This window comes from Microcaecilia unicolor, chromosome 3 (genome assembly GCF_901765095.1).
Source record: "Microcaecilia unicolor chromosome 3, aMicUni1.1, whole genome shotgun sequence".
NCBI classification, from domain to species: Eukaryota; Metazoa; Chordata; class Amphibia; order Gymnophiona; family Siphonopidae; genus Microcaecilia; species Microcaecilia unicolor.
In genome coordinates this window covers 110,261,055-110,288,137 of record NC_044033.1, presented here as the reverse complement: position 1 = coordinate 110,288,137, position 27,083 = coordinate 110,261,055, and the positions used below count along the sequence as shown (strand labels likewise).

The 27,083-nt window shown below is 47.2% G+C and overlaps 1 pseudogene; it reads left to right on the top strand.

Annotated features, from left to right (window-relative positions):
- The window catches only part of LOC115465643, a 157,726-nt pseudogene that overhangs the window by 51,370 nt on the left and 79,273 nt on the right, over positions 1-27,083 (top strand).

The window sequence follows — 27,083 nt, the reverse complement described above, 5'->3', positions numbered from 1 at the left end:
ATGTTCAGTAGTTTTCTCTGTCTCCAAGCAGATAGTGGATGGATCGTGCAGCTCCTTATTGCTTCTATTCTGTCAGCTCCTGCCCCAGTTTGTTCTGGGTATCAGTTGAGCTGTAGGTCTCTGCTGGTAGATTTCAGCTTGTTTTCTTGACTGAGGATGGTACCTGAGTTATGATAACACTCGATGGTGCTAAGTCCCTCATCTCCCAGCTAGGGTGATACTCAGTGGTGCTGGCTCTCTTCCCTCCCTCCTTGAGCTCCAGCTTTTGCTGGGTGACAGCAATATGAAGTGAATGAGGCTTCATGTTATGGGTTTTATAACCTTCTGGGTGGCATCATCCTTGGCAAGTATGCAGTCTTGATTTATTTTCACGCTGAGGTAAGTGGTCCTTTTATTTTTTATTGTCCACAGTTTTCCTTCAGAAACTGGGGCTTTCCGCGCCTTGGGAAGTGTTTTATTCTTTTTGATTGTGGGTTCCAAATGGTGTCACTCGGCAGTCAGCTATTACACACCGGACCCCTACCATTTTCTGGCAGGTCTTATACTCACTGATGGTGCCTTAATTATTTTGTGCTGTTTTCTGTGAGTTGAGGGTTTGCAAATAAGGCCTAACTGTATCCAGCGAAACAGAAGTTGCACTTTGTTTTCCTTTCCCGCCTTCCCTTTTTTGTATACTGTAACCTCCTAAACGTATGGCCGGCTATCCTTTCTACATTTTTTTCTGTTGCAGGACACTAGTTAAAGGGAGATTAGGTATTCCTAACGTAAGCTCCCTCAGCCTATTTTCTAAAGACTAAGGGACCCTTTTACTAAGCCTCGTAGGCGCCCACGCACGCTGAACGTGTGCTAAATTGGAGTTACCACCCGGTTACCGTGTGGCCCTTGCGGTAATTTCAATTTTGGCGTGCGTCTGCTATGCGCTTCTGAAAAATATTTTTTATTTTTCTGGCGTAACGGACACGCACCAAGTGGCATTTGACACACGTAGGTCATTATCGCCCAGATTCTTTATTGCTAGGTCAATGGCTGGCGGTAAGGTCTCAGACCCAAAATGGACGGGCGACAATTTACATTTTGCCGCACGTCCATTTTCGGCAAAAAAAATAAAGAGGCCTTTTTTATGAGCGCGCTAAAAAATGGATCGGCGCCCACCCAAAATCCGCGCCTACACTACTATAAGCCTTTTTTAGCACGCCTTTTTAAAAGGACCCCTTATTTCTTGTTGTGGAGTATACTATTTTTTTCTACTCCTCTTGTCTTTTCTGAGGTAGACTCAAGTATATTATATTCAACAGTTGAATTACTCCCCTGAGAGCTTCAGTTCTTTTCTCACTTCAGGAATGACTTAATTCTCTGATCTGCCTTTGCCGCAACTAGCTTAGTTTAAATTCAGCTAAACTATTCCTGCTTCCATTTTCTGGGGTCAAAAAAGAAAAAAAAAAAGGAACAAGAAGCTGTGGTTCTTCTATTATATGTCATGTCGTATAGAAGTTCATATATGTTTATTGCCTGTACTGTTGGGGAGTAATTGTGTAAGTTTCTCCCTGATTTTTTCTCTTTGATCAGCAAGGTTAGGCATTTTACTAAGTTTTACTACTCTTGTTACTCATGCAACTGAGGGAGCTGGTTTTTATTCTGTTTGTTTCTTCTCAGCTCGAATTGGCAGCGTCCTATTTTTATTAGCATCTCATGTTTCTCACTATTCAATTGAGGGATTCTCTTGCTTAAGCCTAAGTTTGTCAGCCCATTTATGTTGCAAGCATGTCTCCTTTCTATTAGTTTTGCCTTCATCAGGTTTCTCTGCCTTCTTTGGTTTTATTCTGTTACTTCAACTTAGAGTTCCAGCTGCTTAATGGGAAGTTGCTCTTGTTTCTAACTACTGCTTACACCTGTCTATGCTGTGTACTCCGGCAATGTTCTGTGCAGCTTCAGGACACATTCCTTCTAGGATGTTTGGTCAAATAACTTTGGAACAGTGTGTAGGGCATCCTCCGCCTGGAAGCAGTAAATTATGAGGCATTTGCAGTGTCTAACTAAAGGAGTAATCTAGGAGTTCTTATACCCTGTTGGGTCTAGAACTAATATATGCTACAGTTAAAAAAAAAAAAAGAAGAGGAAAGAGCTGATTTTTCAGCTGTGCTTGACCAGCTGTCTTAGGGCTCAGTCATGCCAACTACCTTGTGCTCCACAGAGGAAGCATTTTTTGGTACTTTACGATGGCACTAACTTTCTCCTACAACTAATCCTCTATTCTTCCAGATGCAGACCTCTTCTGCCACTTCCTGTGAGATGTAATGACAATCTCCACTTCCGCCCTCTAGTCACTTCAGTCCTCACTACTCAATGGTGCCAGCATCTTCCTTGGTGGTAGCCCCCTGTTCTGTTTTCCAGTAGCAGCATCCTGGAAATGAGAATGACAAGTGAGGTGATTAAATTTGCAGATGACACAAAACTATTCAAGGTTGTTAAAACATGTGCAGACTGTGAAATATTGCAGGAAAACCTTAGGAAATTGGAAGACTGGGCATCCAAATGGCAGGTGAAATTTAATGTGGACAAAGCAAGGTGATGCACGTTGAAAGAATAGCCATAGTTACCTGATGCTAGGGTCCACCTTGGGGGTCAGCACTCAAGAAAAAGATCTAGGATTTGTTGTAGATAATACGCTGAAATCTTCTGTTCAGTGTGCAACAGCGGTCAAAAAAGTAAACAGGATGCTAGGAATTATTAGGAAAGGGATGGTGAATAAGACCAAAAAACACTATAATGCCTCTGTATCGCTCCACAGTGCGACCGCACCTTGAGTATTGCGTTCAGTTCTGGTTGCTGTATCTCATAAAAGATATAGCAGAATTAGAAAAGATTCAAAGCAGAGTGACCAAAATGATAAAGGGGATTAAACTCCTCTCATATGAGGAAAGGCTAAAGAGGTTAGGGCTCTTCAGCTTGGAAAAGAGACGGATGAGGGGAGATATGATTTTTTACTTGTTGCAAAAGTACATAGACTAGGGGACACTTTTAAAACAAATTGGAGAAAATATTATTTTCACTAAACGAATAGTTAAGCTTTGGAACTCTTTGCTGGAGGACATGGTAACAGCGGTTAGCGTATCTGTTTTTAAAACAGGTTTGGACAAGTTCCTGGCGGAAGAGTCCATAGTTTGCTATTGAGATAGACATGGGGAAGCAGCTGCTTGCCCTAGGATTGGTAGCATTGAATGTTGCTACTAATTGGGTTTCTGCCAGGTTCTTGTGACCTGGCTTGGCCACTGTTTGGAAAACAGGATACTGGGCTAGATCAACCATTGGCCTTACCCAGTATGGCTAATGTTCTTCACTGCCCATTGCTGTGTGACAATGTTTCTGGCTATATGCTTGTTTACCTGCAGCATTCATTTTACCTCCTGAGTGTCAGGTGGTGAGTTATTTTCATCTGCAGCTTGGGAATATGTGCTACAGCTGAACTGCTTTGTTGTAGCACCTTCTGTGATTGAACATCTATCGTAGGTCCATGAAGTAACAGTATATCTTCTTCCAAGGATTAGCTGTTTTACGCGACATGTGTCTACACCTGTATGGAGCTCTGGTTATGCTGTTCTCAAGCACATCTGTTACCTATGGGACTTCAGTTCTCTCATGGAACATCTGCCTGCATAATACACAGGTAGCTTCGGATATACCATCCTCAGATGTGTCTGCAAAAGCACCATTCTCAGGTATTGCTTTGGATAAGTGTCCTCGGGGCTGTACTGGTCACAACCATGTTTACGGTTTCCTCACCTCTTGGGCATTGCTTTGGATGCAACATTCACTTGCTTAGCATGTCTCATGCACAGGCATGGCTTCAATTCCAGCAGCCATAGGCTTACCACCAAGGACAGCAGCCACAGACATGTTACCAGGTACAGCACCTACTCACAGGCTTTCAGATATGCTGTTTGCTAAGTGGCAGCAGACACTGTGAGAACTTTCCCTTCGGACATAATAGCCACCTGTATGCTTCAGTGGCTGTAACACTATATGTCATTCAACAGCAGCCACTTGCCTTTCACCTCTCATTGCAGCCAACTGTATGACAGGAAATTCCTTGTCTTTCTTTTCAGCATCGCCTTCTGTTTTTGCCTGTTTGGACACCTTCTATGCCTGCATGTTTGAGGCTGCTGCCACGCTCACTCCTTTTTACTTTAGGTGGTAAAGTCATTTTTGGCCATCAGCCTTTTCAGAAGTCTCCATGTTTTTCACTCGCCTCAACCACTTCTATACACAAGGAGCCATGACTATATGCGTAAGCAATGGCTTTTGATCCAAGGCAAAGTAAGTAAGATTTCAATAAGAAGGGTTCAGTGATGTTTCTTTCTCTTGCCTTTCAATCTTACCATTTAGTAACATAGTAGATGACGGCAGAAAAAGACCTGCACGGTCCATCCAGTCTGCTGAGGTGGAAGGAGGTGTTTCAGAGAGCTCTGCAGACTTCCAGTGGGAGGAGAGTGAGGCCTAACTCCCTCCCCAAGGATGTGGAGGGCCTCTGGGGAGCGTTCCCCAGGACAGGCCCAGGCCATGGGGCCTCTTGGGCTCAGGGACCAGAGGGTCAGGAAAAGCGGTCTCCTCCCTTGCAGTGCCGCAGGGAGGAGGGAAAGGAGCCCTGTGGATAGAAGAGGGCCAGACTCCAAGGGAGGAAGCCGGACTGGTACCCCCCTCGCGGCCGCACGACGTCCAGCAGGTGAGGGGGAGAGAGAGCTGGCGGAGACCCTAGAGAAGAGCTGGTCTGAGAAGGAAAGAGTGGTAATGGAGATCTGTCAAGAGGCCCTGCCGGAGGTGGAGGAGGAAAGCAGTGAGGATAGTGACGATCTAGAGGAGGAAGAGCTTGTGGACTACTGCCAGGATCCAGAGGACCCGGCCAGTGGCATAATTAAAGTGGTGAAGAGAATTAAAAGTACGGAGAAGGAGGTGGTGGACCTGGGGAAGCGAGTCAAAATGGCAAAAGCCCTGAGCAAGCTGGCCCCAGCAGAGCATCGCAAAACCTATATGAAAGAGGAAACCAGGCTGCTTAGGCTTCTCCAGAGAAAAGAACAGCTGCTGAGGGCCCTGAGGAAAGGCCCTGGAAATCCTCTGAGAGAACTCTATATCAACAGAGACAGGATGGCCTCGGGGGGACAGGCCCCGTCAGCCTCGGTACAGTGGAAGCAACAAACAGAGCAGGAAGGAATCAGCCCAGGCTTTGGACCCCAGAACATTGAAGCATCAGGGGAGCTGCCAGGAACTAGCACCCAAAATACATTGAAATTCATGCAATACCTTGCTAGTCAGTCAGGGCCTCTGCAGGCAGCTTCTGGAGTAAGCAGGACTGAAGGTGGGGCTGTGGAAGCCTCATTGAGAGCACCTGAGTGTGGGAGAACAGAACAGGAAAAAAACTTAAACACTAAGACTTTTCACATTGTTGAAACAGAGGCTGCAATTTCAGGAGAGAGACCTTTTTCCACAGAAGTGGTGGTGGAAGTTGAAACAGAGAACTTACCTGGAGAAGAGGAGGTTGTCCTGTTCCCATTGCCTGTAGTAAAAGCAGACGGCAAGGAAAAAATGCCTGGGAGGCCTCACCCACAAAGCTCTGAGGAGCAGGATGTTCCAGCCAATCAGCCTGCAGCAGGGCTAAGGACTGAAAGTGGAGATGTTCCTGCAGGGAGCTGCCTCTTAAAGGAGAATGCAGGAAGAAAAGCAGGTGAAGACAAGGAGTGGTTTTCCATAGAGAAAGCACAGGAGGCCACACAGTGTTCCCCACATAAAGGTTCAGAATGGCAAGGAACTGCGCTGCCGGGTGGCGGGATGCCATGCCCGCCCAGCACATTGGAGCAGGAGGCGCCAGCCAATCGGGCTGGAGGAGCAGGGATGGCCGCAGAGGAGAATGCTACAGCGCAGGAGGATTCCCATGTTTGGGAGAGCGAGTGGTGCTGGAGTGCGGGAAGCCACTCTTACTTTGCAAAACGGCAGAGCAGGAAGTCCCAACGAAGCAGGACGCCAGAGGGGAGACCAGTTCCCAGGAAAACAGCGGGCCCGCACAGGGAAAGCTGGAGCAGCACGTTGCAAGGAGGGACCCAGCACAGAGAGCAGGTTCCGGGGGGGAAGGAGGGGGGGAGGAGCGGGAGGTGTTTGCCTTGCAGTGTGCGCCAGAAGGAAACTTGACTGGTACCTTTGACTTTGCAGTTGGCCAGGCTGCAGGGGTGCGAGCCAGGGGGGAGTGTTCGGGCCGGGAGGGGAGGGTTGGCTCGGTGGGCGGGGGAGGGGGTCAGGGGCATTGGGAGGGGAACAAGTATTTAGGGGAACCTGCTCTCACTGTCTCTAGCGAACGTTTTGAAGGGGACAATGGCAGGTTTTTTGCTGCAGGGGAAATGGTACAGAAGCACACTGTGAAGGCAGGGGATGTGCAAAGTCTGCTGACAGAAGGGAGAGAAGGGAGGGAGGCTGAGAGGGGAGGCAAGAGAGAGAGGGGGGGTACGGCGCAGCAGGAGCAGGGGGGTCTCAGTGCAGGAGATGGAGGAGGGGGACGGTGGGGGGGTGCTCCATCCTTTGCGGCGGTAGTAGGTGGGAGGGGCGGGCGCAGGGGGAATGGGGGGGCAGGAAGCATTGGGGAAGGATGGGGGGGAGGGTGGGGGGGCCAGGTTCCCAAAAGGAGGAATGTGATTCAGTTAAGGTGGGTGGGGGAGGGGGGGATGCCAAGTAGGGATGAGGCCCTGAAGTTGGTCTTGGGTTTAGGATTTCTCCCAGAGGACCTCTATGCCTGTATCCACCCGGTGAATATCCCAGAGTATGATGTTAGTTTTCTGACCCAGCGAGGCATGGAGGTCTTCTGGGAGAAATACGAGGGGGTAAGGGGGAAAGGGGATTGGAGAAACTTTAGGGCCGTACCGATCAGCAGACCTGACCTGGTGCAGGTAACCCTGCTGGTCCGAAATGAATCCATTTCAGGGGCGGACCTGGCCTTCTGGCTACAGCGGTACGCAGAATTGCGTACCCCCTTGTCCAAACTCCCTGACCCCAGTAGGGTGTGGGCGGGAGGATGGTGTGCGCAGGTTAGGCTGAAGCAGGCAGGACACGTGACCCAGCACATTCCCTCCGCGGCGTTCATTGGCAGGGATCGGATCCTCTGCTTTTACAAGGGGCAGCCGCGGCAATGTCACAAGTGCGGGTCATTCAGACATTTTAGTATGTCGTGCCCAGTACGGCAGTGTGGGAAGTGCGGGTCTAAGGAGCATCCTACGGAGTCTTGTGCATCTATCCGGTGTAATTTGTGTGGGGGTCTGGGGCATGCATTCAGAGCTTGCCCTTGGGCCTCCCATAACGGGGGAGAGGAGGACATGGGAGGGGGCGGTCCAGTTCAGAGGGAGAGGGGGGGAGTGAATGTAGGGCGAGATCAGGTTCCCGGGGTGGGGGGGAAAGGAGCTGCGGAGGGACAGGGAGTGGGAGGTGGGGAAGGGTTGGGGAAGGGCGGAAGCGGCAGGACGGGGCAGATGAGGGTTGGACGCGGGTGTCAAAAAAACAACGGAAGGTGACGGGGGTACGGGAGGAAGGGGGAGGGGAGGCAGGAATGGGGATAGAAGTAGAGAACAGATTTAGGGGATTGGAAGATGAGGAAGGGGGTGACGAACTGGCAGGAGAGGAAGGAGAGGATGGGATGAGCCGGCAGGATGGATTGGAAAGCATGGCAGACGCTGGAAAGGGAACAGCGGGTAAAAGGAAGAAGAAGAAGAGGGAGAAGGTTTTGAGGGACGAAGAGGAGGAAATGGTAGTGGAGGAGGTCGGGGAGGTGGGGGGCAGATTGGGGGGGGCTGAAGGGAGGGTGGGGAGAAAAGGAGGGTAGGACAGGAGGCAGGGATGAAGGCAAGAGAGGAGAGGGAGGATGGGCTGGAGGCAGGATTGATGGAGGGGGTCGAAGAAGGGGCAGAAGGGGCGGGAGAGGAGGCAGGGGGGGGAGGGTCAGTGGACGACTCCCAAGAAGGGAGGGAGGTGGGCGAAGAAAAGAGGAAGAAGGGGAGGAAGAAAGTAAGGAAAGGGGGGGGGCTTTTTGAGCTAGGGGTCCGGGACTGGGCGGACGAGGAAGGGGAGGGTGAAGGGGAAGGGATCCCTGGAGGTAGTATGGAGCAGAGGGAAGGTAGCCAGGAGGGCGGGGGGTATGGAACGGCACAATGATGGCTGGACTGCTGTTAACATTCGCCACACTTAATGTGGCTAGTGTCGCCTCCCAGAGGGCGAGATGCTTGGCGTTCGATGGCCTCTCTGCCGTGGCGGTGGACTGTTTTCTTCTGCAGGAGACCAGGCTGCGAACGCTGGAGGAGGTTCGGCGGGCAAAGCAGGCCTGGAGATGGGGGCCCTCTATTTGGGGTCTGGCAGGGGAACGGTATGGGGGGATAGGCATCCTCTTCAAAACATTTAAAGTAGAGATCCAGAGGGTGGTGGAGCTGGGAATTGGGAGGTGTCTGGTGTTAGATGTGAGATTGCGGGGGGGTGGCTTTGCGGGTGATTAACATCTACGGGCCGCAAAGCAAACGGGGAAGGGCAGCACTGTTTGGGAAAATTCGGCCGTACCTTTACACCTCACGGCAGCTAGTTTTGGGGGGGGGGGATTTTAACACAGTCCTGAGGAAGGAGGATAGGGGGAGGAGGGCGGCGCAAGTAGGTTACGATGGGGTACGGCTAGCAGGGATCATGAAGGGAGCGGGATTGGTGGACGCGCACATAGAGTTTGGTGGTGGGACGCAGGGTTTCACTTTTGCCCGGGGCACTTGTAGAAGTAGAATCGACCGGTTTTTAGTTCGGGGAGGGGCGTGTGGGAAGGCACCAAGGGTGGTAGAGGTTGATTTCTCAGACCACAAGATGGTGCTGGTCGAGCTGGGGGGAGGGGGGATTCACGGATTGGGGAAAGGATTGTGGCGTTTAAATCAGAAATGGTTGAGGGAGGGGGTGTTGTACCAGGAGTATTTGGAGTTTCTGGCAGACCAGGTATCCATTCAGGGTGTCTTCCCTTCCCTAGGGGACTGGTGGGAAGTTTTGAAACACCGCACCAGGGGGTTCTTTCTCCGTCAGGCGAGGAGGCAGGGGAGGGAGGTCACCCGGCTAGGAACTGCTCTGAGGAAGCGAAGGGACAATTTGATTTCCAGGGGAGGGAAGAGGGAGGACATTGAGGCCTTGCAGCAGGAGGTGGAACGGGTACAATACAATCGGTACTCTTCCCTTGTCTATGAGCGGGACTTCGGGAAGCTGCTCAGCCCGAACCCTTATGACTGCTGTAAGGAAAGAAGGGAGAGGAGGGTGGTAGAGGGGTTAAGGGATGAGGGGGGACGCTCCAGCAGTCTAGGGAAGGTATCTTGCAGGTGGTGGGGACCCACTTTGGGCGGGCCTTTTTGGACCAACGGTTGGGGGAGGAGGCCATGGCGAGGTACATTGAGGAAACCCCAGGGGTGGGTAAGGGGGGGCCTCATCTTCGGGCCTTGCTGCGGCCGTGGACGCTGCGGGAGGTACAGGAGGCCATTGGGGCCTTGCGGCGCAGGACGGCGCCGGGGCCAGACGGACTCCCGGCAGAGTTCTACCAGCAGTTTAGGGATCAGTTGGCACCAGTCTTGTTGGCAATCTGGGAGGCGGCACGAGCAGGGGGATCCTTGCCTGAGTCGATGGGGGCATCAGCTTTGGTCCTTCTTAGCAAAGGCAAGGACCCCCAGGATGTGGCAAATTGGCGGCCGATTGCACTTCTGAACACCGACCGGAAGATCTTCGCTCACATGCTCCTTGCCCGCATGAGGAAGATCTCCGGGGAAGTGCTGGCAGCCCCGCAGGGGTGTGGGGTCCCGGGAAGGGGGGTGCTAGAGGCAGTGGCCTGGGTGAGGGAGGGCCTGGAACGTAGTCGGGGTGGGAGAGGGCAGGCTGGTCGTGGCCTTGGACCAGGACAAGGCTTTCGACCGAGTGCAGTGGGGTTTTTTATGGAAGGTCCTAGACCACTATGGATTCCCGGGGGAATGGATCGCGCAACTTCAGTTATTGTATGCGGGGGCGCGATTCTTTCCCCTGGTGAATGGATGGAGGGGGGCGGAGGTGGGGATCTCGGCGGGGGTGCGGCAGGGGTGCCCGTTGAGCCCCCTGCTGTACGCTTTCGCCATTGATCCCCTGGTGAGGAGGCTGGAAGGGGGGGGGGGAGGACGGGCTCAGAGGAGTGGAAGTAGGCAAAGGGAATGTGTTGCGAGTCATCGCCTATGCGGACGATATCACCGTCTGGGTGGCGGATCGCAGGGAGGGGAGGAGGCTGCAGGAGACCCTTGCAGCATACTCCCAGGCTTCGGGGTCTCGGGTAAACCTGGGCAAGAGCACCAGCTTGTGGGTGGGGCCAGAGGGACGGCGGTTTAATTTAGGTGGAGGGTTCCCGGATGGGATAGAGAAAATGAGGGTTTTGGGAGTGTATTTTGGGGGAGGGGATTACGGGCGGGAAAATTGGGAACAAAGGATAGCGGAGGCGAGGGAGAAGGTGGACCGCTGGAAGGGGTGGCGGATGCCCATGGAGGACCGGGTCCGGTTGCTGAAGAGCCAGGTGGTCCCCATGTTCCTGTTCCTGAGCTACATCTGTCTCCTGCCGGAACGCTGTTTCACGGCAATTTACAGCGTGTTCTTTCAACTCCTGTGGGGGAACAGGATGAACCCAGTTCGACGTAATTTCACTTACCGGTCGCGGGAGGAAGGGGGGGTGGGAATGGTAAACCCAGTCTTGCTATTCTCCTCCCTCTTCATCCAGTTTAACCTGGGGCGGGCGGGGGGTCTGAATGCCCCAGGATGGGTACACAGTGTTGTCCAGTGGTGGGAGGGATTTTGGGGTCCTTGGTTGGGGGGAGGTAGGGTGGGACGGTTGCGGAAAGGGTTCCCGGAGGGGGTAGGCTACTATAAATCTTTGGTAAAGCTGGTTCGGCTGTGGGACATTACATGGGAGGAAGTTAGGGCAGGACAGAGGGAGATCTGGGTGGAGCGGGTTCGCTCCCAACGCTTCTCCTCTCCCCTGGCTCTTAGGGATGCTCCGGAGCCCGTGCTGAGGCAGGGCCTGCGGTTTATTTCATCCAAACGCATCCCACACAAGTACAGGGACATTGCTTGGCTGTCCCTACATGGCAGGTTGTATGTTAGGGCAAACCTTCGGTGTAGGAACCAGCAGGACCGAGACTGCCCGAGGGGGGAGTGTGCTGGCCGGCTGGAGACCATGGACCACTTCCTGAAGGAGTGTCCATTCTCCATAGCGGTTTGCCGGAGAGTGGCTGCCTTGCTGGCCATCCCCAGCTTCACGTCCTACACCTATGCGGACTGGGTGTATGGGAGGCAGGGGGAGACGGGGCGGCTAGAGCCAGGTACCGCCTTTCTAATCTCAGTTATCATCAGATACTGCCTATGGATGGCTCGCTGCGGGGTGTCCCTGGGCCAGGAGTGCAGGTCTGCTGAGCAGGTCTCCTGGGACGTTGTCCGAGCTGTCCAGGAAGTGGCCCGATGGGAACGGGTGGAGGTGGGGGTAAAGACCTTTGGGGTTTGGTGGAAGCATGTACGCTTGAAGTTGAGTTGAATGTTTGGGGGGGGTTGGGGGGGATGGTTTTTTGTGTAAAATTTGCATTTTTGTATAAAAGTATAGAGGGGCTGGCTTTATAACTGCACAGTGTAATGTATTGAAATTTGATTTTCCGCTTTCATTTAATAAAGGAATTCTCCAGTCTGCCCAAGAAGATAAATTCATATGTGCTACTTTTTTATTTGTACTGTCCTCTTCAGTGCACAGATCGTATAAGTCTGGCCAGCCCTATCCCTACCTCCTAACCACCAACCCCGCCTCCCAACCACCAGCTCTGGCACAGACCGTATAAGTCTGCCCAGCACTATCCCTGCCACCCACCACCGGCTCTGGCACAGACCGTATAAGTCTGCCCAGCACTATCCCCGCCTCCCAACCACCAACCCCGCCTCCCAACCACCAGCTCTGGCACAGACCGTATAAGTCTGCCCAGCACTATCCCTGCCACCCACCACCGGCTCTGGCACAGACCGTATAAGTCTGCCCAGCACTATCCCCGCTGCCCAACCACCAGCCCCGGCACAGACCGTATAAGTCTGCCCAGCACTAGTCCCGCCTCCCAACCACCAGCCCCAGCACAGACTGTATATGTCTGCCCACACTAGCCCCGCCTCCCAACCACCAGCTCTGCCACCCATTCTAGGCTAAGCTCCTGAGGATCCCTTTCTTCTGCACAGGATTCCTTTATGTTTATCCCACGCATGTTTGAATTCCGTTACCGTTTTCATCTCCACCACCTCCCGCGGGAGGACATTCCAAGCATCCACCACCCTCTCCATGAAAAAATACTTCCTGACATTCTTCTTGAGTCTGCCCCCCTTCAATCTCATTTCATGCCCTCTCGTTCTACCGCCTTCCCATCTCCGGAAAAGGTTCGTTTGCGGATTAATACCTTTCAAATATTTGAACGTCTGTATCATATCACCCCTGTTCCTCCTTTTCTCCAGGGTATACATGTTCAGGTCCGCAAGTCTCTCCTCATATGTCTTGTAACGCACATCCCATACCATCCTCGTAGCTTTTCTTTGCACCGCTTCAATTCTTTTTACATCCTTAGCAAGATACGGCCTCCAAAACTGAACACAATACTCCAGGTGGGGCCTCACCAACGACTTGTACAGGGGCATCAACACCTCTTTTCTTCTGCTGGTCACACCTCTCTCTATACAGCCTAGTAACCTTCTAGCTATGGCCACCGCCTTGTCACACTGTTTCATCGCCTTCAGATCCTCAGATACTATCACCCCAAGATCCCTCTCCCCATCCGTACCTAGCAGACTCTCACCGCCTCTCTTGGATTTCTACTCCCTAAGTGCATCACTTTGCATTTCTTCACATTGAATTTTAATTGCCAAACCTTAGACCATTCTTTTAGCTTTTTCAGATCCTTTTTCATGTTTTCCACTCCCTCTGGGGTGTCCACTGTGTTACAAATCTTAGTATCATCCGCAAATAGGCAAACTTTACCTTCTAACCCTTCGGCAATGTCACTCACAAATATATTGAACAGAATCGGCCCCAGAACCGATCCCTGAGGCACTCCACTACTCACCTTTCCCTCCTCCGAGCGAACTCCATTCACCACCACCCTCTGGCGCCTGTCCGTCAACCAGTTCCTAATCCAGTTCACCACTTTGGGTCCTATCTTCAGCCCATCCAGTTTATTTAAGAGCCTCCTGTGGGGAACCGTGTCAAAAGCCTTGCTGAAATCTAAGTAGATTACGTCTATAGCACGTCCACGGTTCAATTCTCCGGTCACCCAATCAAAGAATTCAATGAGATTCGTTTGGCACGATTTCCCTTTGGTAAAACCATGTTGTCTTGGATCTTGCAACTCATTTTCTTCCAGGAAATTCACTATCCTTTCCTTCAGCATCGCTTCCATTACTTTTCCAATAATCGAAGTGAGGCTTACCGGCCTGTAGTTTCCAGCTTCTTCCCTATCACCACTTTTGTGAAGAGGGACCACCTCCGCCGTTCTCCAATCCCTCAGAACCTCTCCCATTTCTAAGGATTTATTAAACAAATCTTTAAGAGGACCCGCCAGAACCTCTCTGAGCTCCCTCAATAGCCTGGGGTGGATCCCATCCGGTCCCATGGCTTTGTCCACCTTTAGTTTTTCTAGTTGTTGATACACACTCTCTTCCGTAAACGGTGCTATATCCACTTCATTCTCAAATGAACTTTTGCCAGTCCATCGTGGTCCTTCTCCCGGATTTTCTTCAGTAAAAACAGAACAAAAGTATCTATTAGCAAATTTGCCTTTTCTTCATCATTATCTACATAGCGGTTTGCAGTATCTTTTAGTCTCACAATTCCCTTTTAGTCATTCTCCTTTCACTAATATACCTGAAGAAATTTTTGTCACCCCTCCTTACCTTTCTAGCCATTTGTTCTTCCGCTTGTGCTTTCGCCAGACGTACCTCTCTCTTGGCTTCTTTCAGTTTCCTCCGGTATTCCTCCCCGTGTTCCTCGTCTTGAGTTTTTTTGTATTTCTGGAATGCGAACTCTTTTGCCTTTATTTTCTCAGCCACTTGCTTGGAGAACCATAGCGGTTTCCTTTTTCTCTTGCTTTTATTTACTTTCCTTACATAAAGGTTTGTGGCCCTATTTATAGCTTCTTTCAGCCTGGACCACTGTCCTTCCACTTCTCGTACGTCCTCCCAGCCCATCAGCTCCCTCCTTAGGTATTCCCCCATTTTACTAAAGTCAGCACGCTTGAAATCCAGGACTTTGAGTTTTGAGTGGCAACCCTCCTCTTCAGCCGTCATATCAAACCAAACCGTTTGATGGTCACTGCCGCCCAGGTGGGCACCCACTCGGACATTTGACACGCTATCCGCATTTGTGAGCACCAGATCCAGCGTCGCTCCCTCCCTCGTGGGTTCCCTGACCATTTGTCTGAGCAGAGCACTTTGGAAAGCATCCACAATCTCTCTACTTCTTTCCGATTCCGCAGACGGAACCTTCCAATCTACATCCGGCAGATTGAAATCTCCCAGCAACAGCACCTCTCTCTTCTTTCCCAACTTTTGAATATCTGCGATCAGGTCTTTATCTAATTCTTCCAATTGTGTTGGAGGTCTGTAGACAACACCCACGTGTACAGAGGTTCTATCATCTCTTTTTAAGGTGATCCATATCGCTTCTTCCTTACCCCAGGTCCCTGTCATTTCGGTTGCTGTGATATCATTTCTCACATATAGAGCTACTCCTCCACCTTTACGACCCTCTCTATCCTTCCTAAATAGATTATAGCCTGGTATGTTTGCATCCCATTCATGGGAACCATTGAGCCATGTCTCTGTGATTGCAACAACGTCCAAGTCTGCCTCCAACATCAGGGCTTTGAGAATGCATGCATAATCTTCAGTTCAAGCCCTGATTGTATTTATTGGGTTTTGTTCTGCAAGATCATATTTGCAGATCTTATTACTTCTACTTGCCTGTTTCTATAGCCTAAATGTTGCACATCTCCTGAATAAAGTTTCAAGTTTATCAAGAGGTTTACTATCCTGCCTATCAAAGTTTGTGTCTAGGCAACTTACTACTACTACTTATCATTTCTATAGCGCTACTAGATGTATGCAGCGCTGTACACTTGAACATGAAGAGACAGTCCCTGCTCGACAGAGCTTACATACTAAACATATAGTGAGAAGGATTAGGATATGAATATAATAACAGCACATGATGCATATGGGGAAAAGGGGAAGAACTACAATGTTGATATGCCAGGTGAAGGGAAAGAGAAAAAGGGAGATGCTGTAGGGCTTTGAATCCATTCAGGCTCTATTCCCTGCCACTCCTGAGAGAACATTAGGAAAAAGCATCGGGGACTAAAAATGTCTTAAGTTCTGCTTTGAAGCCTGGAAGGGAAGTCTGATTTCAGAGAGAATGCGGTAGTCTATTCCAGTGCTCTAGACCCTGTACTGAAAATATGGCTTTCCTAGTACGTTCATGTATGATTTCACAAAATGTTGGTATCACTAGTAAATTCTGGGAGAAGATTGAAGCTGTCTTGGAGTAGTGTATTGAATCAGTAATCGAGACAAATATGGCGGCTCTTCTGCTTGGTGAATCTTGTATACCAGTATCAAAAATTTGAAAATAATTCAGTGGTGCAGTGGAAGCCAATGGACGATTTTTAGAAGTGGGTGACATGGTCAAATTTTTTCTTACCAGTAATTAGTTTTATAGCTGTGTTCTAATATCTTAAGTTTTAAGACCTAGGTATAAATTTATTTATTTATTTGTTGCATTTGTATCCCACATTTTCCCACCTCTTTGCAGGCTCAATGTGGCTTACAATACATCATGTGTAACAGAAGTACATGAAAAAGTATACATTTAGTAATAACTGAAGGATTTTGGGTAGCATGATAATGATAAAACATGATAGTGTATTAACAAGCAAACATATTAAGAAATATTTAAGAAATATATAAGAGTTATATAAGAAAATATACATTTAGTAGTAGCTAAAGGATCTTGGGTACCATGATAGTGAGAAAACATGGTAGTGCTTTGGCAGGTAGACATAGAAGCGGCAGTTTTGGATGTGCATGTAGGAGTTTATATTTGTTGATCATTGTGTATGCCTTATTAAAGAGATGAGTCTTCAGTAGAACTCGGAAGTTAGCTAATTCATAGGTCGTTTTTAATTTGTGCAGCAGCGCATTCCAGAATTGTGTGCTCAGGTAGGAAAAGGTTGACGCGTGTGTTAGTTTGTATTTGAGACCTTTACAATTTGGGAAATGAAGATTGAGGAATGTGCGGGATGATTTTTTAGCATTCCTGGGTGGTAGGTCTATCAGGTCTGACATGTAGGCTGGTGCATCTCCATGAATAATTTTATGAACTAGGGTGCATATTTTGAACATAATACGTTCTTTAAGTGGAAGCCAGTGCATCTTTTTTCGTAGGGGTTTAGCGCTTTCGTATTTTGTTTTACCGAATATGAGTCTAGCTGCAGTGTTCTGAGCTGTCTGAAGTTTCTTGATTATTTGCTCTTTGCAACCTACTAATCTACTAATTACAAAAGAATGTACAAGGGTATTGATTGCTGAGGAATCAGGAAATGGGGTGATTCAGTGAATTTTCCTAATCAATCTGTTGGCAGGGGCAGAAAGAAAGTGACTCATCTACGTATGCACCTAGAATCTTTGTATTTTGTACCTGTGTAATAGGTATATAATTACAAAAGATGGGATGCAAAATCAGTGAAATACCTGTATGCCAGTGGAGTATTTGCCTCACTAGTTCTTCAAGCTAAGTGGAGTATATGCCCTCACTAGTTCTTCAAGCTGTGACCTGATTGCCACATTTTATTTCAGATTTTCTTATACTGGCCATCATGAGGGTCATGAGCACTTTTGCTTGGCTATTCGAAATACTGAACATTCTAGCTGCACGATACCTTTTAAGGGAAAATCACTTTCTTTCTCTGTCTCCTGCTGGTGGATTGCCATAACCCGTTTCATTCTGGACTGGTTTGGTAGATTAAAGGAAATAAAATTATCAGGTAAGACATAATTTCTCCATATTCTTCCCTAAATGCATCACTTGTTCATATTAATTTGATCTGCCATTTGATGCTCAGTCTTCCAATCTTACAGGGTACTCCTGCAACTTCTCCATTTGCAGTTCAACAGCTTTGACTAATATTGTGTCATCTGCAGATTGGAAGTGCTCAGAAAGGATAAGATGAAAACAAAAACATTTAATGAATTCTTTGCATTGGTCTATACTGAGGAGAATACTGGGGTCATACCCGAAACAGAAATCTTTTTGATGGTGATGATTCAAGCAACTAAACCTGGTCACTATAAATTTAACAGATATAGCGGCTCATTTTCAAAAGAGAAAACTGTCCAAAAAGTGTCATAAAGCAGCATTTCGACGCATTTCTTCTCAAAATGTCCAAATCGGTATTTTCAAAACTTATGTTGCAGACGTTTATCTATGCAGTTTGTTTGCAGTGCTTCTAAATCAGGGCATGTCAGGGGTGGGATAAGGGTGGGCTTGGGTTCTAACTCTTGGACATTTTACAGCCATAATGGAACAAAACAAAAATGTCTAGGCTACAACTTCAACGTTTTGGTCTAGACCTATTTTTAGAACAAATAAGGCACAAAAAGGGAATTAGGGATGACCTTCCCCCTTTCTCCCCCAGTGGTCACTGACCCCCTCCCACCCCCAAAGATGTGAATAAAAACAGTACATACCAGCCTGTATGATAGCTTCAGATGTTATGCCAGTTCTATTAGAGCAGCAAGCAGGTCCCTGGGGTAGTGTAGTGGTCAGAGCAATGCACTGTAGAGAGGGGGACTCAGGCCCATATCCCACTCTACCTGTTACACTTATGGTGGAAAGTATGAGCCCTCCTACACTCACCAGAAACCTACTGTACCCACATATTGGTGACGTCTTCACCCATAAGGGCTATTGTAGTGGTGTACAGCTGGGTACAGTAGGTTTTTTGGTAGTTTTTGGAGAGGGTAATGGTGGGATGTGTACCGCAGAGCTTTTATACGAAGTCCACAGCAGTGTGCCCTAGGGTGCCCCACTGCTCTCCTGGGATGTCAGAGTGGCCAGTCTACTAAGAATGCTGGCCCTTCGTACATCCCAGTTGCTTGATTTGTGCGTTTTTCACTTGGTCTTTTTTTCTTTTTCAAAAATGGACCAAAAAGATAAACGCACAGAGCACAAATACATCTTGCATATGGCCATTTTGAAAAAAAAAAAAAAAAGATAGACATTTTGATATTTCGAAAATGTTTATATTTCCTATTTAAATTTGGGTTGTATAGCGCCAAACATCCAAAGTCCCGACTTAGACATCATATAAAAAATGCTCCTCACAATATAGTAAACTGACAAATAAATTATAATAAATCACCAGGACTAGACGATATTCACCCTAGAGTTCTTAGTAATGTAACCTGTCATTTAAAACAGTCACAGTATCTGATGATTGGAGGATGGCTAATGCCAGTTTTTAAAATGGGCTCCAAGGGTGATTTGGGGAGCAACAGAGTGGTGAGCTTGACATTGGTGCTGAATGTAAACAAACTAGATAAAAGTGATCTGGTTGATACATTTGTATTTAGATTTTCAGAAGGCATTTGATAAAGTCCTTCAGGAAATTAAAATCTTGTGGATAGGAGACAGTGCCCTATTGTGGATTGGAAACTGAGTAAAAGACAGGAAACAGAGGGAAGTGCTAAGTGGGTAGTTTTCCAATTAGAAAAGGGTCAGTCGTGCAGTTCTTCAAGGGTCTGTACTAAGACCTGAGCTGTTTAGCATATTCATAAATAATCTGGTGATTGGAGCAACAATTGTGGTCAGCAGATTTGCAGATGACACAAAATTATTCAAACAATAGAGGATTGTGAGGAATTATAGAAGGATCTTATGAGAGTAAGATGGCAGATGAGATATAATGTGGACAAATGCAATGTGGTGCCATGGGGGAAAATGATTTCAAATACAGGTACAAAATGGTAAGTTCTGAGTTAGAAGTCAGCATCCATAAAAGCTATTGGAATCACTGTGGGCAGTATATTAATATTCAGCACAGTGTGCCACAGCCATAAAAAATGTTAGATGTTATTCAAAACGTAATGGAGGAAAAACGCTGGCTTCCACATCAGGAGAATTTCATTGTGCCTCTGTTTGAGCCTATGGTGTGACTGTGCCTTGAGTACTGCATGCAGTTCTGGTTGCCCCATCTGAAAAAGGATAATGGAACTAGAAAAGATTCAGAGAATAGTGTCAAAAATGTAAAAGGAGATAGAACCCCTGTTATGAATAAAAGTTAAGCAGATTAGGGCTGTTTAGGGGTCCTTTTACAAAGGCGTGCTGGAAATGGCTTTCGGTAGTGTAGGCACAGGTTTTGGGTGTGCGCTGATCCATTTTTTAGCTGCCTATAAAAAAGGCCTTTTAAAATTTTTGCCGAAAATGGACGTGTGGCAAAATGAAAATTGCCTTGCGTCCATTTTGGGTCCGCCAGCCATTGATCTAGTGGTAAAGATCATGCGGTAACCAGGCAGTAAACCTATGCGTGCCAAATGCCACTTGACGCGCGTCTGTTATGCATGCCCAAAAATGAAAAATATTTTGGACGTACGCCAAAAATGAAATTACTGCAAGAGCCACGTGGTAGTTGGGCAGTAACTCCATTTTGTCACGCGTTGGGCGTGCATAGACGCTTACGCGGCATAGTAAAAGGGCCCCTTAGTTTGGAAAAGAAACAGCTGAAAAGGTGTTTGATAAGTTTATGGAATCATGAGTGGGTAGAGCAGTTAAAAATAGGACACTAAAACAAGAGAATACACCATGAAATTAACAACCAGTAGACTGAAAACAAACTGTAGAATCTTTTGTCGGTGGATGTGGTCAAGACGACATGTACAGCAAGATTCAAAAGAGGTTCAGACAAGTTCCTGGAAGAAACATTCATAAACAATGATTAACATCCAGGTAGCTTTGGGAGACCCTTTGCTTATCTCTTGAAGAGAACTATGAAAATGTATCTTATGTTCAGGAAGAGCAAGATAAATTGGTGATGGAAAAGATAGGGGGAGGGGGAGGGGGAGGGGAAGACGAAGACGTTTAAAGAACCTCAGCAGTATGGCAGAGGTTGTAAGGATCCCTTGGGTAAACATGGATTTGGGTGTGCGCATGGAGATGGGGAAAAATTCTTGTGCCTCAGATTGGTTCAGACCTAGTGCAGCAAATCTAGAATTGCAGTACAGCAAGCCATGTATGGTACTAGGTTTAGTGGAATGTTTTTTTATTTTATTTTTATTACATTTGTACCCACGCTTTCCCACTCATGTCAGGCTCAATGTGGCTTACAAATTGTATACAGGTACTTATTTGTACCTGGGGCAATGGAGGGTTAAGTGACTTGCCCAGAGTCACAAGGAGCTGCCTGTGCCTGAAGTGTGAATTGAACTCAGTTCCTCAGGACCAAAACCACCTAACCACTAGGCCACATTTCATTCAGCATCTTACTGTAGACAGTTGAGTGTTATATAGTCAAGACTGCAATAATATTGTTATTCTGAGTTAAATTGGCAACCGATTTTTGTCCAAGCAACATTTCTCTTTTATTTTTTCTTTATTTCATGGAGAAAAGGCATTTTATTGGGGAGCAGGGGCAGGGACTAGGGATAGGCCCATTTAGTATGGTTGCCTATGTTGTATGTGTAGATAGTGAAAATGCCACTAATGTGTCTCCCCATTGCCTGTTAGCTAAATGCAAAGCCATCATCACCCAGAACCAGGGAGTCAGAGGAGGACAGGTCATACAGCTGAAGCAGATTGTGGATGAAGCCGTGAAGAACTGTCCAACGGTCAAGCATGTCTTTGTAGCCCATAGGACAGACAACAAAGTCCACATGGGCAGCCTTGACATACCTCTGAAGAGGTATGTTGACCTTCTATAGCAACAGTGTGCATTCAGACCTAGCAATCTTTAGTGCAGTGTAACAGTGTGTTCTTTGTTCTGAATGTACAGCTTATCATGTAGTTCATGTGTAGAACCGAGCAGCAGTAGATCTTTTAAGGGGGTTGTTTACTAAAGCTTAGCTTGAGTTATCTGCAGCAGGGACCATAAGAATAAATTTGACTCCTGAAAAAGGCGCACGTGGCGCTGAAAAACAGGGCTACGACAGACTGAGCGGGCCTGGGGCAGGGCTGCTGCCCCCCCCCCAGGATCACTGCTGCTGCCACCCTCCCAGGATCGCCGGCGCTGCCGCCAACCCAGGATTGCCACCGCTGACGCAGCCCCAGCCCTCCCACCCACGACCAGAATTGCAAATACCTTGGCTGGTGGGGATCCCGAGGCCCTGCCAGCAGAATAGGCCTTCCTCCAGTGCTGCTTTTCCCTCTGCTGCATTGCCTGCCCCCTGCGGCTGCTTTTCTCTTACATCACGCATGCTCGGTTTCAAAACCAAGCATGCGCAGCTTGAGGGGAAAACAGCCGCTTGGCAGGCAATGCAAGTGAGGAGCAGCGCTTGAGGAAGATCTTCTGCTGGGGGGGGGGGGGACCCCTGCCATCCAAAGAGGTCCTGCTGTGTCTTCAGGTCCTCCCCAGCTTCTGGAGTTTTCTCTCCTGCTCCTGTCAGGACGCGATCACCCAGGTCCCATAAGGAGCAGGAGAGAGAGAGAGATCCTGGTGCTGGACCCCCCTTGGAGGCCTGGGCCGGGGAATTTGCCCCCCCCCCCCCTCTCGGTGGCCCTGCTAAAGCACAGGATTGCGTTGAGTTATTTTATTGTTTTTCAATAGCCCACCTGTTTTGGAACCCACTGGTCTGCCCCCTTTCTTTTTGTTGCTATGTTGTGGACCGTTGTTAGGGGAACACTTCTGCTGTTCTTTGGCTCTCTGAAAAATGAGGCCCCACACCCCCTCCCTGCTTTCCAACTCAATCCAGAATAAAGGTTTGCACAGGGACAGAGATTTCACCCATCCTCGTCTGTACCACTAAAATCTATCCCATCCCCACCCGTACCACAGGTACTTCGAACACTAAGGATGCAAAGTAAATTAGGGATGGGAATGTATTCTTAGAGCAGATTCAATTATTCTTAAAGGCTCAAACTATTTCAGATTAATCATTTGGCACCAACTTTTTGACAAGATAGCTTAGAGCAAACATATATATGATAGCTGCAGAACAGCAAAGCCTTGATTTCTAAGCAGCAGTGGAGCCAAAGCTCCAGTAATCTCTCTCAGTGTTCCAAGCCTCATTCTGGGGCTCCAGTAGCTTCTCTGGAAACCCGTGGCAACCTCTATGATCTCCACAGGAACCCCACAGTGACTTCTGCCATTCCCGCAGGATTCTTTTGGCTCTGGAAGTCATACCCGTGGGTAGGGTTACCATATGGCTCCAGAAAAAAAGAGGACATATTGAGCCAGTCTGGGTTTTACTTCAATTGCTTTCAACAGAAGTAAAATCCGGACAGGATCAATGTGTCCTCCTTTTTCAGGAGCCATATGGTAACCCTACCCGTGGGAATCCTGCAATTACCATTCCCATGCAGCTCTCTAATCCAGCAGCATTGCAGCTACAAAAAAGTACTCAATGTACAATATTTATTTAAATCACATTTGGCACAATAAAACCTTAATCTGTAAACAGATCATAATACATTTTAGAACATGAAAATCTTCCCTTCAGTTGCACAAGGGACATGAATGAGTGACTGAGAGGGTGTTCTTATTAACCCAGGGTGTCATACCATTGCTTTTTGTGGTTAATGTTATATATATTGGATTACTATTGTGAGGCCATATAAAAGTTACAGTTAAGAGCAAGCCCATGTTATAGATTAAGCTTAAAGGTAGGCCTGGGTTCAGATGCATTTAACAAAATACTTTTCATTGCACCTTCTAGGTGTAAAGCACAAAGCTAATTTATAGCTGTTATTTACACCTGGGGCATACCATTGCAGATGGGGGTGTGTGATTTGTTTATGCAAACACTGAGGCCTGTCCGCTGAGTACTTTTGCTATAGACACAGTGGGAGAAAATCTTCAGTGAATTAGTTGGCTCGTTGCATAAAGAGCTAGATGTACAAAAGTGTGCTATTGTGTTAGAGTGTGCTAACACCATTAACGGTTTGTTTGTAAATAGGTTCCAGTACATATGGTAAATAACATGCATTAATGTGTGTTCACAAGCGCCATCACAATAGTACCATTTAGTAAATCTAGCACACAGGGTAATTCTAGATTTAAGGGGCAGGTATGCACGTAAATGCTGACACTTTAGTCATTTACCTGGTACCAGTATGTGAACATGTGCATAAATGACAATAAGGGGGAAGTTATCAAGGAGCACTAAAAGGCAAACTTTTACCGCACTTTGATTTATCATAGGTTTCAACAACCTGCTGTATCTCGGTACCACAGGTTGCTGACCCCTATGGTAAATGAATAACTCTATATGACCAAAGATATACAATAAGAGGCAAGGAGCTGCTGACAGATAACACAGAAAAAACCATACAAAGCAGATCGATAATAAAGAAAAGAAGCATTTTTTTGGTACTATTACCTGATGTGACCACATTTCACCCACAGGCTGCGTCAGGGGTAAAACTAAAACGGGATGCTGACAGACTTCCCCTATAAGTTAAAAATGAAATCCAAACAACAGCATTCTCTTCAAACGGACAGCATTCCAATCCTCAGCTCAAATGTGTGAGGAGCTGAGGAGTGGAAATTCTGTCCATTTGAAGAGAAGGGCTTTTGCTGTTGAATTTCATTTTTAACTAGTAGGGAAGTTTGTCAATATCCCTTTTTAGCTTTACCCTTGCCGAAGTCTGTGGGTGAAACGTGGCCATATCGGGTAATTTACCAATAAATCATTTCTCTTCTTTATTGCCAATCTGTTTTGTATGTTTTTTGTGTGTTAACTCTCATGTGAGCACCTCACAAGCGGCATTATTCCAGCAGCCTGGGAGCAGCGGGCCTCAAAGCTGCGACACGATACTCCCTGGCCAGAGATTAAAGGGGTTGCAGGGCTAATCCAGACTCCACACCCCTCCCTGCAATCACACTCCCACCCCCCAATCCAGATCCACCCATCCCCATTGACACTCCCAACCCATTGGGTGGAGCCAGACCTGAACCTTGTTGGAGAACTGAGAATTATCAGCTGCGTTTGGGGTGTGACAACCCCGGCAGTCACAGGCTGTTTGATCTACTTCCAGAGGCCTGCTAAGACTGAATGCACTGAACTGAAGGAGTTTCCCTACTCTATATCTCGGGCCCTGTGAAAGGAACAGGACCGAGGTTTCCTTTGAATAAATGTTTATTTTATTTCACCCTTTTGTCTGACTGTGTTATTTTACGGCCCACTCCCCAACCCTCGTTCAGGGTCTCAAACACCGCTTTATAAAACTGTCCTCCTTTAGGGCAATTCTATAATGTGGCACTAACACTTATACACTATTTACGCATGTCAGGTATGTACCTACGATTTTGGCACCTCTAAATGCACTAGGTGCCATTCTCTAAGGTCGTGACTAAGCACAATAGCGTGGAGTACAAGAGGACATATACGTAGGTAGAGCATGAGCGAGCTTTGAGTGTTTCTCCAACTCATATGGATAACATAGAGAATGCTACAAGTTACGTAGTTTACGTGGCGCATAGGCACGCCCATTTACACCTTCCAAAGAGCTGGAGTAAATTTTGGCATTTCAATTTGAGTTGACACTAGTATTCTATAACAGCATCTGGTGCACAGATGCTGTTATAGAAATGGTGCTTGGCGTATGGCGTCTCCAGTGAGATACGCTAAGTTATAGAATTAACCTTTGTGCCTGGTAAACAAGGTATGGTAATGTATTTATTTATTTATTAGATTTGTATCCACATTTCCCGCATAGCAGTAGGCTCAATGTGGCTTACAGGTTCCGTAGAGGAGAGTACCAACTCCGGGAATATATACAGAGTGGAAAATAGAGTAACATGGGTGCAAGGAAGTTGATAAGGTTCCGGAAAAGAGAATTCAACCCTGGGACGAATATATAGTTGCATAAAGAGAGAAGTAATCCCAATGAGGCTGATAAGTCTCTGGGGATGGGACTACAGCTTGTAGTGAGCAATACAGAGTAGGATAAGGGTAGAAATACACTTAATTATAACTGGAGTGGTAAAATTCGTACAGTTTGAAGTAATAGGTTTATGTGGAAGGGGTATTGTTCATTTCAATTAGATGCCTTTCTCTACCTGTGTACTTATATTTTATGTGTGTGTTTGTGGTTGTACTATTTTTTAAATGCTGGCTATGTTGAAACATACACACAGTTAGTCTCAGTGCTTCATATGGAAATGAGATTATTTTTTTCCTGTTTTTTATTTGAATTCTTCAGGAATATGCATACAGTTAAGGTATCCTGACTAACACTAAAGAGCATACTTTTCTCTCTCTCCCTCCCCCCCCCCCTGTCCATCCTCCTCCCCTTCCCACACCTCCTTAGGAAATGGAAAAGGCTGATCCTACCTGTGAACCTGAGAGCATGAATAGTGAAGACATGCTTTTCATGCTGTATACATCGGCAGCACAGGACAGCCGAAAGGGATCGTCCACACACAGGCAGGGTATCTACTGTATGCCTCTCTGACCCACAAGGTATCTAAATTTTATCAGGGGAGAAAGAAAAGTGTATTTTTGCTTCTCAAAGTTTACGTGAAAACAGGTATTCTGTTTCTTGGATAGTTCTCTGTCAATGACTTCTGTATAAATGAAAACTTTTATTAGTTACAAGTAAATAAAGCATTAGTAATTATTAATCAGTTTGCTTGACCTTTCAGAAAAAGATACAGATGAAAATCTTTTATTTAGGGCTGCTTCATAGAGTTTTGTTCTTCCAGGTACAGAATGAGAATAAAAGCCATGGTGAATCAGGGACTTAGTCTGAATGGACAAACCATAATCCTAGTCGTCTTCTCATACGGTATTTAGGGAATACTGGTGGCTTTAACTGGCCAAACAAGCAGTGAAGTGGATCACAGGCAATAAAGTTATTCTTTAACAGTTCTCAGAGCGTCAAGTTTATTGCTATAGAGGGGCATTAGCGATATGACGTCTAAATCCGATTTTGCTGAAACGTCCAAAAATCAAGTGGCAAACATAGCAATTTTTGATCTAGAAAACGTCTCTCTTTTTATTTGGAAAATGGCCATTTGCTAGATGTTTTGTGCTCAGTGTGTTTTTCTTGTGTGACCATTTTTGGAAAAAAAAAAAAAGTCCAAGGGAAATGCACACAAAAACAACCATTGGGATGTATGGGGTCCAGCATTCTTAGTAGTCTGGCCACACAGACATAGCAACAGAGCAGTGAGACATCCTAGGGGGTGCTGCAGTGGACATCACATAAAAGGTCCTAGGTACACATCTCACCATTACCCCCTTAATTGTATGGGGAGCTCTCCAAACCCACCAAAAACCTACTGTACCCAACTGTAGCCCTTATGGATGCAGGTACCACCTATATGTGGGTACATTAGGTTTTTGGTGGGTTTTGGAGGGTTCACACTTTCCATGACAAGTGTAACAGTTAGAGTGGGATATGAGCTTGGGTCCCCCATCTCTACAGTGCACTGCACTGACTACTAGACTACTCCAGGGACCTGCTTGTTGCTCTAATAGGACTGGCCATAACATCTGACACTGTCATAGAAGCTGGTATGCACTGTTTCTTTCACATCTTTGGGGGGTGGGAGGGGGTCAGTGACCACTGGGGGAGTAAGGGGGGTCATGCCTTAATCCAATGGTCATCTGGTCATTTAAGGTACCTTTTTGTGACTGAGGGGCAATGCACAGTGGCTCCCATTAAATATGGGTGCTGAGGGAAAATTACAGGGTTGCAAATGAGATGCATGGATCCCATTTTCAGCATCGGTCACTGTTTGCGACTTGGAGCTGTCAAATGTGTGCACAACTTGAAAACCCCACGCCAGCAAAACCAGGGGCCCAGA